This window comes from Gossypium hirsutum, chromosome A10 (genome assembly GCF_007990345.1).
Source record: "Gossypium hirsutum isolate 1008001.06 chromosome A10, Gossypium_hirsutum_v2.1, whole genome shotgun sequence".
NCBI lineage: Eukaryota > Viridiplantae > Streptophyta > Magnoliopsida > Malvales > Malvaceae > Gossypium > Gossypium hirsutum.
The window spans coordinates 101896090-101908302 of NC_053433.1; the positions used below are offsets into that span (position 1 = coordinate 101896090).

General features: G+C 25.5%; 1 long non-coding RNA gene across 1 annotated transcript; it reads left to right on the plus strand.

Moving 5' to 3' along the window:
* Window positions 1–1831: 1831 nt before the first annotated feature.
* Window positions 1832–3030, plus strand: LOC107944934 (uncharacterized). Its single transcript, XR_001696391.2, has 2 exons — window positions 1832–2187; window positions 2491–3030. It is a non-coding gene; the product is annotated as an uncharacterized lncRNA (long non-coding RNA).
* The last annotated feature ends 9183 nt before the right edge of the window (window positions 3031–12213 follow it).

Below are 12213 nucleotides of genomic sequence, written 5' to 3' on the forward strand. Positions count from 1 at the left end.
ATATGCCATTAAGGAGAGCTCAATAATGATATTATAGTGAAATGACTTCGTGACTAAATGAGTTTACAATTAATAGGTGAAAAATTGAAACTTAATTATAAATCATTTGAGCCCTAATTACATATATTCAATTAGTCCCTCTACTAGCTCGTTGAAACAAAAAATGAATTACATGAATAAGATCAGATTGGAAGAACAAATTTATCCCAAAGAGATTAAACATATCCTATAAGGGTAACATACTTATAACAAGATCATTGGACGAACACTGATCGAGTAACTTTCGAAATGATATGCCATTAAGGAGAGCTCAATAATGATATTATAGTGAAATGACTTCGTGACTAAATGAGTTTACAATTAATAGGTGAAAAATTGAAACTTAATTATAAATCATTTGAGCCCTAATTACATATATTCAATTAGTCCCTCTACTAGCTCGTTGAAACAAAAAATGAATTACATGATGAATCAAATAAACAAAAATGGATAGAAATGATAAAGTTAGAGAAATGGATTATATTTGGAAATGAATGTGGTTTCTCATTTAGTATAGAAATGACTTGATAATTAATTTAAAATTTTAAAATTAGTATTTAATTAAATAATTGAAGTTTGAAAATAGAATTAAAATTAATTGGTCATTATGAAATTCGTTAAATGTAGAAATTAAATATATTTTATCATAGATTATTTTACGGTAAAGTTGTTATGATTTTAACAAAATTAAATTAGGTTGAGAAAATTATTTAATTGAAAAATTAATTTATTTAAATTGATTTAATAAATAAAATCTATTTTGAAAAATAGATTAACGTGTACTGGGTTTGATTAATTATAAGTGTTGGTTGGGTTAAAAATCCAGAAAGCAAGTATAATTGGACCTAATACAAGAGAGGCCCGAATCTCTATCATAATACATAATGGGAAGCACGCCCTATTAGCCCCTCTCTCTCCTAGTTCAACTAGAGATTGTTTTTCTATTGAATAGGCATTGAATGTATTCTACTAATACAACTAGGGTTTCACTTTCTCTCTCTATAAATAAATGGCTCCGATAGGACTAAAAACACAATAAGTTATATATAATTTTAAGATATTGTTATTCTTTCCGAAAAAAGTGACAATTTATTTCTAAGTATGAATTCTATTTTTTGAGAATAACAATTTTACCTATTTCTATAAGAGAGAGATTTACTTTTCTATTGAAAATAAGAAAATTATTTTTGGGTCTGTGTTTAATTTGGAAACGAAGAAAGTCGTTAGGTTGAAAGCCGGGTACGTCTAGGATCCGTCTAACCCATACTCGAAGCAATTCATGGTACGAAAATAACGAAGAAAGTCGTTAGGTTGAAAGCCGGGTACGTCTAGGATCCGTCTAACCCAAAACACAAGTACTATTTCCGAAAAAAGTTTATTATTATAAATATCACAAACTGACACAATTTTTAAATTTTATTTTTCCGTTGTATAAAAAAACCGTTTTCAAATCTAATCTTTTCCAACACAAATTTCTGTTTAATCAATCTTGCTCGACACTCTAGTAATAGCTCCATTGTTAATTGTCACATTACACCATACTTTCTTTACCACCGATTCACACCTACTATCTCTTACCCACATTGCTTCAAATTGAAATCTCTTCGGCTTAGTCCATCGTGGGTTGGAAGCCGTTAAGTTAATGATCAAAGGTAAATGGTTAGACCTGGAAACAACTAACAACATGTTTGGTTGGGTGTAATAGCATAGCCATTACAACCCAATTTTGTGGGCCCACCACAAACCATAGTTTGGTTCAATGAAATGCCTATTACGAGCCTATTACGAGCCTATTATGTTATGTTTTTAACCGTTTCATCCCCACTGAATAGTTGTTTCATTTCCATTTTACCCTCCCATTTTTCTCACCTCAAAAAAGCTCTCACTCAGCCCGATCTCAGTCCCGACCTCCCTTGCTTCCTTCGTCTCTGGCCAGTAGCAATCCTCCCTCAAGTAAATCGTTATCTCTTTCGTTATTCCTTTCGGTTTCCTTTCTGCCTCTTTTAGTAACCCTAAAAACAAGACTGGTTCAAAGTTTTGAAAATGGAAATGGCAAATCTGTGTTTTGCCAAAAGAGTTATCTCCGTCTTCATCTGAATCTCTAATCTGCCAAATTTTTCCCCAGATTTGTAGTTGATTCATCTACCTGTAATTATCTCTTCTCCCATTTTGATTTCCCTTTTTTTTCTGATTTTTTCGTTAAATTAGTAGAAATAATAGGTTTCTTTTCACTGATGGCAGACCTTCTAAATTAACTACATTAAATTCTCAAGATCTTACCTTGTTATTAAACAAAATTAATTTAGTATATCCTGTATAGTTTTTAATTTATTACAACTATAAGTGCTCTTTGCATTCTGGGTGATACTTTCGAGCTCCCTGTTCCCTGTATATGTACTTTTTCCTAGTCCTTGTATTTGTTTTTTCATACACTTTTTTTTCTTTTGCTAGAAAACACAGCCTAGAGGAAGGGTTTGCAAATGCTGGGATTTTGACTCGTACCTGCTAGATGCCACCATTTAAAGGTAGTTCCATAAACAAACACATTTCTGTTGCTAATGGTTTCATTTCATCACATCATAGTTAATATTTTATATGTTCTTCTCCCTTATGAAGAGGGTGCACTTAATCTGAATGTTGATTCAAAACGTTTAGAACCAACTGAAACCCTGATAGCAGAGAGGAAAAAACAAGATACAAAAAAAAAATAGATTTATTATGTTCTATTTTGTGCAGGGGATTACATAAAGAGCTTCCATAATGTAAAGTTGACATAAAATATTGATTTCTGCTGACTGTTGGGTCTCAAAAAATCCATTAAAAGTTTGAACTCAAATAGGAAAGTTGTAGATTCTGAGTGATGTAATTATTTCATTAATTAGATTGGTTATTCATGGCTACCATATAATATGATTCATGTACCGAACCTGGGCTTTAGATTGAAGCCTTAAAGAGACGAATCTTAACATTTGTAACTCTTTCTTGTCTTTAGATTGAAGCCTTCTTTGTATAAAAAATTCCAAATTCTGAGACTGTTAAAGATATATATTTAATTCTAACCACAAGCCGGTACAACCTTTTTAATTCTCCATAAAGTTAATCTAATCCATTATTTTCTTGGTCATGGCAAGTATTTTATTGGTTTTTGGAATTGAGTTGTATAAGGCATTTGTTTTTCAATTTTCTATCTATTCTTCTTATAGCTACTCTCTGGTGTTCATCTATTATGATAACATTTAAGAATAATGAATTATTATCCATTCTTCTTATAGCTTCTTTCTAGTGCTTATTCTTGTTGGCTTCTCTAGTTTAATCTCAGGTTTGAACTTAAACACCCCATCAATTTTTTTTTCTAATTTTTTGTACTTTTTTTAGTTGTAATTTGAACTTCTTGTGTTGTTTAAAAACAATGTGAAGTCAAATAGCCTGTTAGATTCAATTTCTTTGTTGATGAAGGGCATGGGATAAGGGTTTTCGTGTGATAAAGCTGAGCTTTGGGAAGAAAATTATAATCAGTATGTGTCCCTTGCTACCCCCATTAATGTAGTCGTTTATGGAGTGGGGAGGGGGAGTAAAGGTCTTTTGGTGCCATAATTTTGAAAAAATCAATTGGTGTCAATTGTAGACCATGTGTATTTAATATTTGAATTAACTATACTTTAATAACAGCTGGTAATTAGGTAATGTGTTTTGCCCTTTTAATTACTTTTCTTCAGTATCGCTCTCCTTTGGATTGTAGATAGATACTAATGAATTCTTTGAACTTTGTCATTTAGTTTTTATGTACAAGAGTGCAGGTACTGAGTGTATTTTGAGCATACTATTACTTGATACCTTGCTTGCTTTGCTTGATTTGCCTTGGGGGAGGGTTAAAGAATTAGAATTACTAGCCTTTAATTTGTTGGCCAACCATGAATTTGAAACTACCTAACATGATATATTTATTTTTTGCTTTTCTGATATACTTGCCATCATATCTAGAGTTTGAGCATGAATGTAAGAGCATCCAACGCGATGCTAATTTTCTTTAGTCTACATTCTTCTGTGCAATTGGAATGGGTGAGAATATTTCTTTTTAATCATTAAAAATCATGGTTGTGTTGGTAATGTTTTGGTAACTTTTTGTATATGTAATATTTGGATGGTATAATGTCATTATAATGTTATGATAGAATGTCATTATAGTGTTGTAACTTTTTTGTTGTAAAATTTAACATATAGATTATGACATATAAGCTAATGAAATCATGTAACTTTTTGTTAATATATGAACATTATGTTTGGATGTAAAATATAATTCTCAAGCTATTTATTACTTTTAATATTTTTCTTTTTATTTTAGAATAATTAAATTATTTATTTCACTAATGATATTTTAGCACATTAAATATGTATTGCAGTTTAAAAATATTAAAGTAGGTTATATATTATTTTTATAATATTATATATTTTTTAATTCATATTATAATAATTATTAAATTATATATTATTTTATTAAATTATATTTAATAATAATTATGTTAAAATATGATTAAATTATTTATTATTTTTATTAAAATATATATTTTTAAAATATTATTAAAATATATTTAATAAAAATGTTATTAAAGTTTAATAATAATAACAATAATTATCTATCTAAAAAATTCTGTTAAGGGCACTTTGGTCATTTAAACATTATTCTTTATGTTATTATAATATCTATTCTATTCAATCAAATACATGAATATTATTACGATTCTATTTCATTTTATTCTGTTGAACTAAACAATTAAAATTACTCATTACAATTTTATTCAACTACAGCCTTTATTTTATTAGATGAAACCAAACGTACTGTGACTTTGAGAATCTGTTACACCAACCCGTGTTAGCAAAGCTTTTATTAAGACGTAGTTCCATCTTGTGACTTCCTTCTTGATTATTGCACCGTGTATATTTATAACCATTAAAGCCCATATATATAGTGTAACCCACACTCGTTAATTGAAAAGCTCTCATTTGTGCTTCTGGTCTATGGAAACCCCCACCCCCTCTCATGGCCATACAGAATCACATCAAAGTTGAGCATTTTAAAAAAAAATTGTGGGCTACATTTTTACTAGAATAATTAAAGGTATTAACTATTTTAATTAATTAAGATATTATGTAAAAGAATTAAATTATATCAAATTAAGGGACACATACTAAATTTAAATCTAAACATAGTAAAGAGACTATAATCATAATTTAATCTTTAAAAAATCTGTACTTAACACAATCATTAGTCAATTTATTTAATAAAAGAGTAATTATTTTGCACATAAATGAAGGAAAATTTTAACTCCACAACTGGATTAAGATTTTACTACATGACCTATTGATATTCTTATAAAAAATATTTTTAATTAATTTAATTGAAATGAATGATTATATATTTTCCAAAAGTGAATTAGGGATAACGAACTAATATTTACTAAAAATTAAAAATTATATATATTACAAGTAATAAGTATGTTTGAATGAAAATTATTCAAAATTATAAAAATTATATATGTATATTAATTACTTTTAGTTCACATCATTTATTTTTTATAAAATTTTAAGGAAAAAAAAATTAAAAAGGTTTCCCAAGCGAATCTAGGGAAATGATACTAGTAGATGGCCCTGAAGGCCTTCCTCGTGACACGCGTCCAACCACCTCTTATTCATTTTTTCTTTTTTTGCCATTAATTATATGGTAAATTTTCAATATTGGTCCCTCTTCTATATAAAAGGAAGGCCTACGCGTCCAACCCCTCTCATTCATTTTTTTTTTGCCATTACAGTTATAGTGGTAAAATTTCACTATCGGTCCCTCTATTATAATAACATTTGAGATTTAGTTTTTATATTTTAATCTTACATAACTTGGCTCTCAAACTTTACAATAGTATTAGTCGAAATAATTAATATTATTTCAATTAAGTCCAAATAATTAATATTATTTCAATTAAATTTTTTATGTTGATTTTTTAAAAAATTTTGTTCTAATAAAATTTGTTTTAACATAGTGAATTGGAACAAGGGTTATTAAAAAAATTCACGCCGGCTACTCAAAATATCAAAGGTGCTAAATATTTGGACTAACTAATGGCACAATTTTATTTTTAATCATTATATTATAATGGTAAGTTTCAAGTTTCAAGTTTAGTCATTATATTTTAATTTTACATAATTTCATCATCTATTTTTATGATACCATTAGTTTGTCCAAATAATTAAAATCCTTAATATTATGTTGATCAAATTCTATAAATTGTCTTTATATTATGTGTTCTTAGTAGAGAGGTTGAAGTTAGGATTTTTTTATTATGAGGAAAAAGATAAAATATAAATTGTTGGGGATTACATCAGGAATTTTATGTTAAAAATATTTAAATTGTATTTAATGCTTGAGTAAATGTTTTCAAAGGCTCAAATTTTTATTTAGCTGCTCCAAATGGCTAGAAATAAAAAAAGAAAAGAAAAGAAAAAGAAAATAGAGTATAAATAGAGTTTAAGAATATCAAGAAAAAGACAAGAAACAAAGTTTACAAAGCTTAATGTGGAAAAATCCAATCTTTCACTTGGAGTACTCATATCTCTATTTCACATGCATGGAGTTTTATTTTTTTTCATCATTTCAAGAGTTGTAATTCACTTGAGTGGACTTAATTATTGTATAGAAAGGTTTTTATGAGTGGTAACTTTAAGGTTTTGGGTAGAAAACTTTAAATGGAAATCATTTTATTTTGTTTACTATTTTTAGGAAGCATAATCAACGTACAAATTGTTTAGCTAAGTTAACCTTTACAAAAAAAGGACCTACAATTATTTGAAATCCCTCTTAAGGAAGTCTTAGAATTTTTTGAAGCAGACAAGGAAAGAGGTGTTTTTATGGCTCAGTCAATTTCTATGTATGATTGTGTTTTATTCACAAAATGAAAAAAAAAATAGTGTTGTAAAAGTTAAATATTGTATTTAAAATTTTTCAAATTAGTAAATTTGAAAAATCTTTAATTGTAAACAGTTAAGGTAATACATATAGGCAATTAGAGTCGAATCACTTTAAAATTTTTAAATTAATTTTTATTTGTCAATCTTTATTACAAAGTTTTTAATCATCAATTCATCCCTTTTGTAGCATTTGAGCTTTACATTACTCTTATTTGGATATTATATTTTTACATAGGAGGAAACGAAGAGGGAATAGATAATCCCTCGATTTCCCTTTTCTTTTTAATACCCTATTTGTTCAAAGTGAGAGAAGAAGAAATCTAATAATATTTTAGTTTTAAAATTTTATTTTTATCTTTTTTTATTTAAAAAGTTATTTAATATAGATGGTAGAGTTTGTAAATTTCACAAGTAATGTTAGAGAGTTGACAAATATTTTTTAAGAGTATATTGAATTATTAAAAAAAGAGACTTGTCAATTTTTTAAGAATATTTATAAAATACAAAAAATACACTGAAATTTCTATCCTTTTTAATAGCTTCTTACTTCGCTATAAATGACTCTAATCCTTTTTTTTTTTTTCTAAATTATCATTTCTTTTACTTTTTTATATTATTGTAACTCTTAAAAATATTAAGACCTTTTTTTGCTTTTTATTTTTTTATCAAAATAAGACTATCAAAATTATTTTCTACATTTTTAATTATTAGGACTCTATTTTTTTTAAAAAAAATGTATCAAATTAAATTATATTTTTTTAAGTTAACAATAGGAATTATTATTTATGATTTTTAATTATTAGGACACTATTTTTTAAAATTTGTATCAATTTTTTTTTGGTATTTTCTATGTCTGTTTTACAATTATATTCCAGGTTCATAACTGCCTCTCTCAATCACATCATTTCCAAAATTCAATCATGCATTCTCTCTTTAAAGTATAATGTGTTTTATCATTACACTCAACACTTGTTGATTAATTTATATTTTTTATTAACATTGGAAATTTTTTATAATTTTTAAATTATTTAATTATTCTATGTTATTTAAATAAATTGATAATTAAAATTTTATTTAAGCAAATCATTTACTTTCTTTTACCAATCCTAACTAAACAAAAGAAAAAAGTTAAAATTCATTTATTTTTCATTTCTATTATTGTTTTAACCGTGAAAGAAATAAAGAAATATTTCCTTACTATTCTTTGATCTTCCCTCTCTTTCTTTCTTTTTTATTTATTAATTATCCAAACATAAGACATAGGTGACGTGGGATGATGAAACAAGGTTGATTCCCTCCCAATATTCTATCTCCACTTAGGGTGTGTAAATTTTGCGTAAAATTGAATTAATTCGGTTAACTAATTAAATTTCGGTTAATCGGTTAATTAATCGAATTACTTCGATCGGAGGTCGGTTAATAATTTTTTGAAAGCTCTGTTAATGGTTAATTCGGTTAGAAATCGGTCAGTTAAACAAGTTAACTGAATTTAATAAATAATATTATAATATATAAGTATTCGGTTCGTTCAATTAATTTTTTGAAAATATAAATTAATCGGCCTGTTAAATCAGTTAATTTTGTATCTGTTTTATACTTGTTTTAATAAAAAATAAAATATATATATAAATTTCGGTTAATTCGGTTAACCGACCAAATTAACTCAAAAAGTTCGGTTCAATTAATTTTTTTGAAAAAATTTCAATTTGGTTAACAGTTAAGAGTCTAAAAGGGTCGGTTAATTCGGTTAATGTTAGTTTAGGTCGGTTAACCGATTGAACACCCCTATCTCCACTCATAATATTTGGTATATGACGTAATTTTTCTTTATTATATGATTAAAAGTACATGTAATATAAACATTATTCATTTTTTATTTCCTAAAAAATAATCTTTCTACAAATATTTCTCTTTAAAAAAAATTAAAACTTTGTGAAAAAAAAAGTTCAAGAACCATAAAAACCAAACCGAATACAATTATTTCTAGCTAGATTTATTCTTTTTTTTCAGATATATTTCTACCCAATTGTGCTATAATACTTCGATTCTTATGGTTTATAATTCGTAATTGTGTTTGTACTTTGATTGTACCATTAGTGTAAACTATAAACTTAATATATATATATATACGGTTATTAGCCATACATATTTAAATAAACTAGAAAAGAATCAAGCATCTTAGAGCACATTCATAAGGCTTAATGCATGGTTTAGTTATTAAAGTATACTATTTTTTATTTTTTCTTTGATCGTTAATGTTGTTTTTGACTCACTTTAGTTTCTAATTTTATCAAACGTTCTCAATTTAGTCCTTTGAACTTTAAAAACTAATAACTGAATTATCTAGCCAATCATATTCTGTCACGTGACATATAGTGACATCATAGTGATATCATCTTTCAAAAAACTTAAAAATCTTTCAAAATGAAAAATGACAAAAAAAAATTATAAAAATTACAAATTTACAAAATACATAAATAAATATAGTTTTTTACTAAAAAAAATTAAAAATATATTAGATATTTTAATATTTTTCAACTTTTATAAATCATATTTAGGAGAGCTTGAACAAGAAATCATCGTCTCTTAGAAGAATACTACCTACGCTAATTGTTTTATAATTCAATCAATCGTAATTTATAATCGATACATTTGGATAATTTTTAATTATTTAAATAATGAAATATAATGTTATTCTAATCAAATAATATTTTTAATTATTTCAAATATTTTTTACTATCTCAAGACAAATTATTTGTCTCTAGACTATTTTTACTCCTTTTGAATTTTTTTAAAATTGTTTACGATTTTTAAAAAATTCCAACATATTTCAAAAATTTTAAATATATAAATGTAAAATTATATTTATTTATTTGTACTTTATTTATATTATTTTGTTTTTCGAATGATGACATAGGGGACATCTGAACCGTTAAAAATTAAATTGGGAACATTTAATAACGTTAGGTAGTACTGAAATGAACAAAAAAATATTTTAAAGATGAAAGTGAAAAAACCAATATATTTTAAAAACTAAAATCTACATTAAATCATAATATAAATACATGTAAAGCCAAATCATAATAGTTGGAGGAGACATATGATAACAAATTTAAATCTAAAAATAAGCTGCAAAATGAGAGTTGAACTTATACATCAAAATCTCATAATTTTAACCTTTATAGCACTGTCGTCGGATGAATTGGACATTCGATTTCCAACAAATAGTAGTTTTCTCCTTGCTTATACAATTTTTTTTCCAAGTAATTGTAACACAATTAAAATTAATATAAGATGAAGCAATTATAACTAAAATTAATTCAATACAACACTACATTCAAATAAAAAAATAGAATAAATCCAAAATAGCCCACTAAAACCTTAAATAAATATGAAAGAAAATGCAAACATGATATTTAAATATAGATACTCCAAATTTCATATTGATTCGTGAAGTTAAAATATGTCATAAGTATATGTTCTTTTCACCTTTTAGATTTTAAAATTTAAGTTTATTTGTTTTTTTTTTGGTTAAATTTAGGTTATTTACGTCATTTTTAAGGGATGATCTAGTTTTTGGCCCTTGAACTTGACAACTAGGTCCACTTTGGTCATTGAAATTGACAACTAGGTCCATTTAGATCCCTAGACTTGAATTCTATCAAAATTTGATGATGTAATTAATGTTATTGGAACAAGACCAAATTGAAGAGTTGAGAATTCATCAATATAATGTTTGAACAAAGAGGTCGAATTGATTAACTCAAAAGCTACTTGAAATTGGTAAAAATAAAAATAATCTGGAGAAAAATTAACAATCGAATAAGTTGAATCAATTTAATAAGTTTTTTTAAATTTTATGAATTTTTAATTATTTATTTATATTTGTCCGACGGTCAAAATGATTGAATTGGTTGAATCAAAAACTGATGATTTGATATGTTTAACCATTGGTCCGATTATTAAAACACTTAATGTGATGCTATTAGATTATACTACATCATCACCTCAAATTCAGTATAATTTTTTTTTATTTTCAAATGTTGATGTAGCACAATCTTAGAGTGTCATATCATCAAACTTTTATATTTTTCAAGTTCATGGACTAAAATGGCCCTAATTGTTAAGTTCAAGTGCAATAATTGACCAAAAAGAGTATAATTACCAGAGTAAATTTAGTTGCTAAGTTTAGGAACAAAAATTATATTATCCTTTTTTTAATTAGAATGACTACAAAGTGAATATATACATATTTTAAAATATTACACCAACAAAATTAATAAAAAAATAATAGTGTTAAAACTTGAACCTAAAGTTTGAAATTTGAAAAATAAAACAACTAAATTTTCAAAAAAAAATTCCTAAACAAAAAAAATACAAAAATTGATATAGATTTCCGAAATATTTTAAGCAAGCAACAACCTGGGTCGCGCTACCACATACAAACTTTTATGGCATTCAAATATGGCAAAAGATAAATAGCTTTATACGATTATATGCTATAAATTTAAAGTTAAAATATATTATAATCTTTTATAATCTTTACAAATTTAGAATTTAATTTTTATATTTTTATTTTAGAAAAATTTTTTAATTTTAGGATTTTAAAATTCTAGTCCAATTGTTAAATTTGTTGAGGTAGCATTTTGATTTTTTTTTAAAAAAAAAAAACTCATTTAATAACCATTTAACTAAAAGTCGATGTTTTAATGTACCTGAATTTAACAAATTAATTTTAAGACTATTAACAATTTGGACTTAAATTTTGAAAGAAATTAAATTCTTAAAAATAAAAATATAAAAATTAAATTCTAAATTTTGTAAGAGTATGAAAACTTAAATGAAATATTTTAACCTAAGTTTAGCTCTCATGCTATTATTATTATTAATTTAATAATAATAACTTTTTGTGTTTAATTTTATGATCAATTTTTCATCAAATTTGTCTAATTATTATTATTAATTTAATAATAATAACTTTTTGTGTTTAATTTTATGATCAATTTTTCATCAAATTTGTCTAAATTTTATTAAATCGTTAACCACATTCACGAGGTGGTAAAATAGGCCTGAGCCCAAGAATTCAATCCAAAAAACTCGAGCCTAAATTCATTTTAAACCCAATTTAATTAAAATAAAAAACCAAACTTAAAAAGGAATGACCCAAAAAAAACTTTCAAGATTGACCCGAACTTGAACCCAATTTTTGCAATAAAA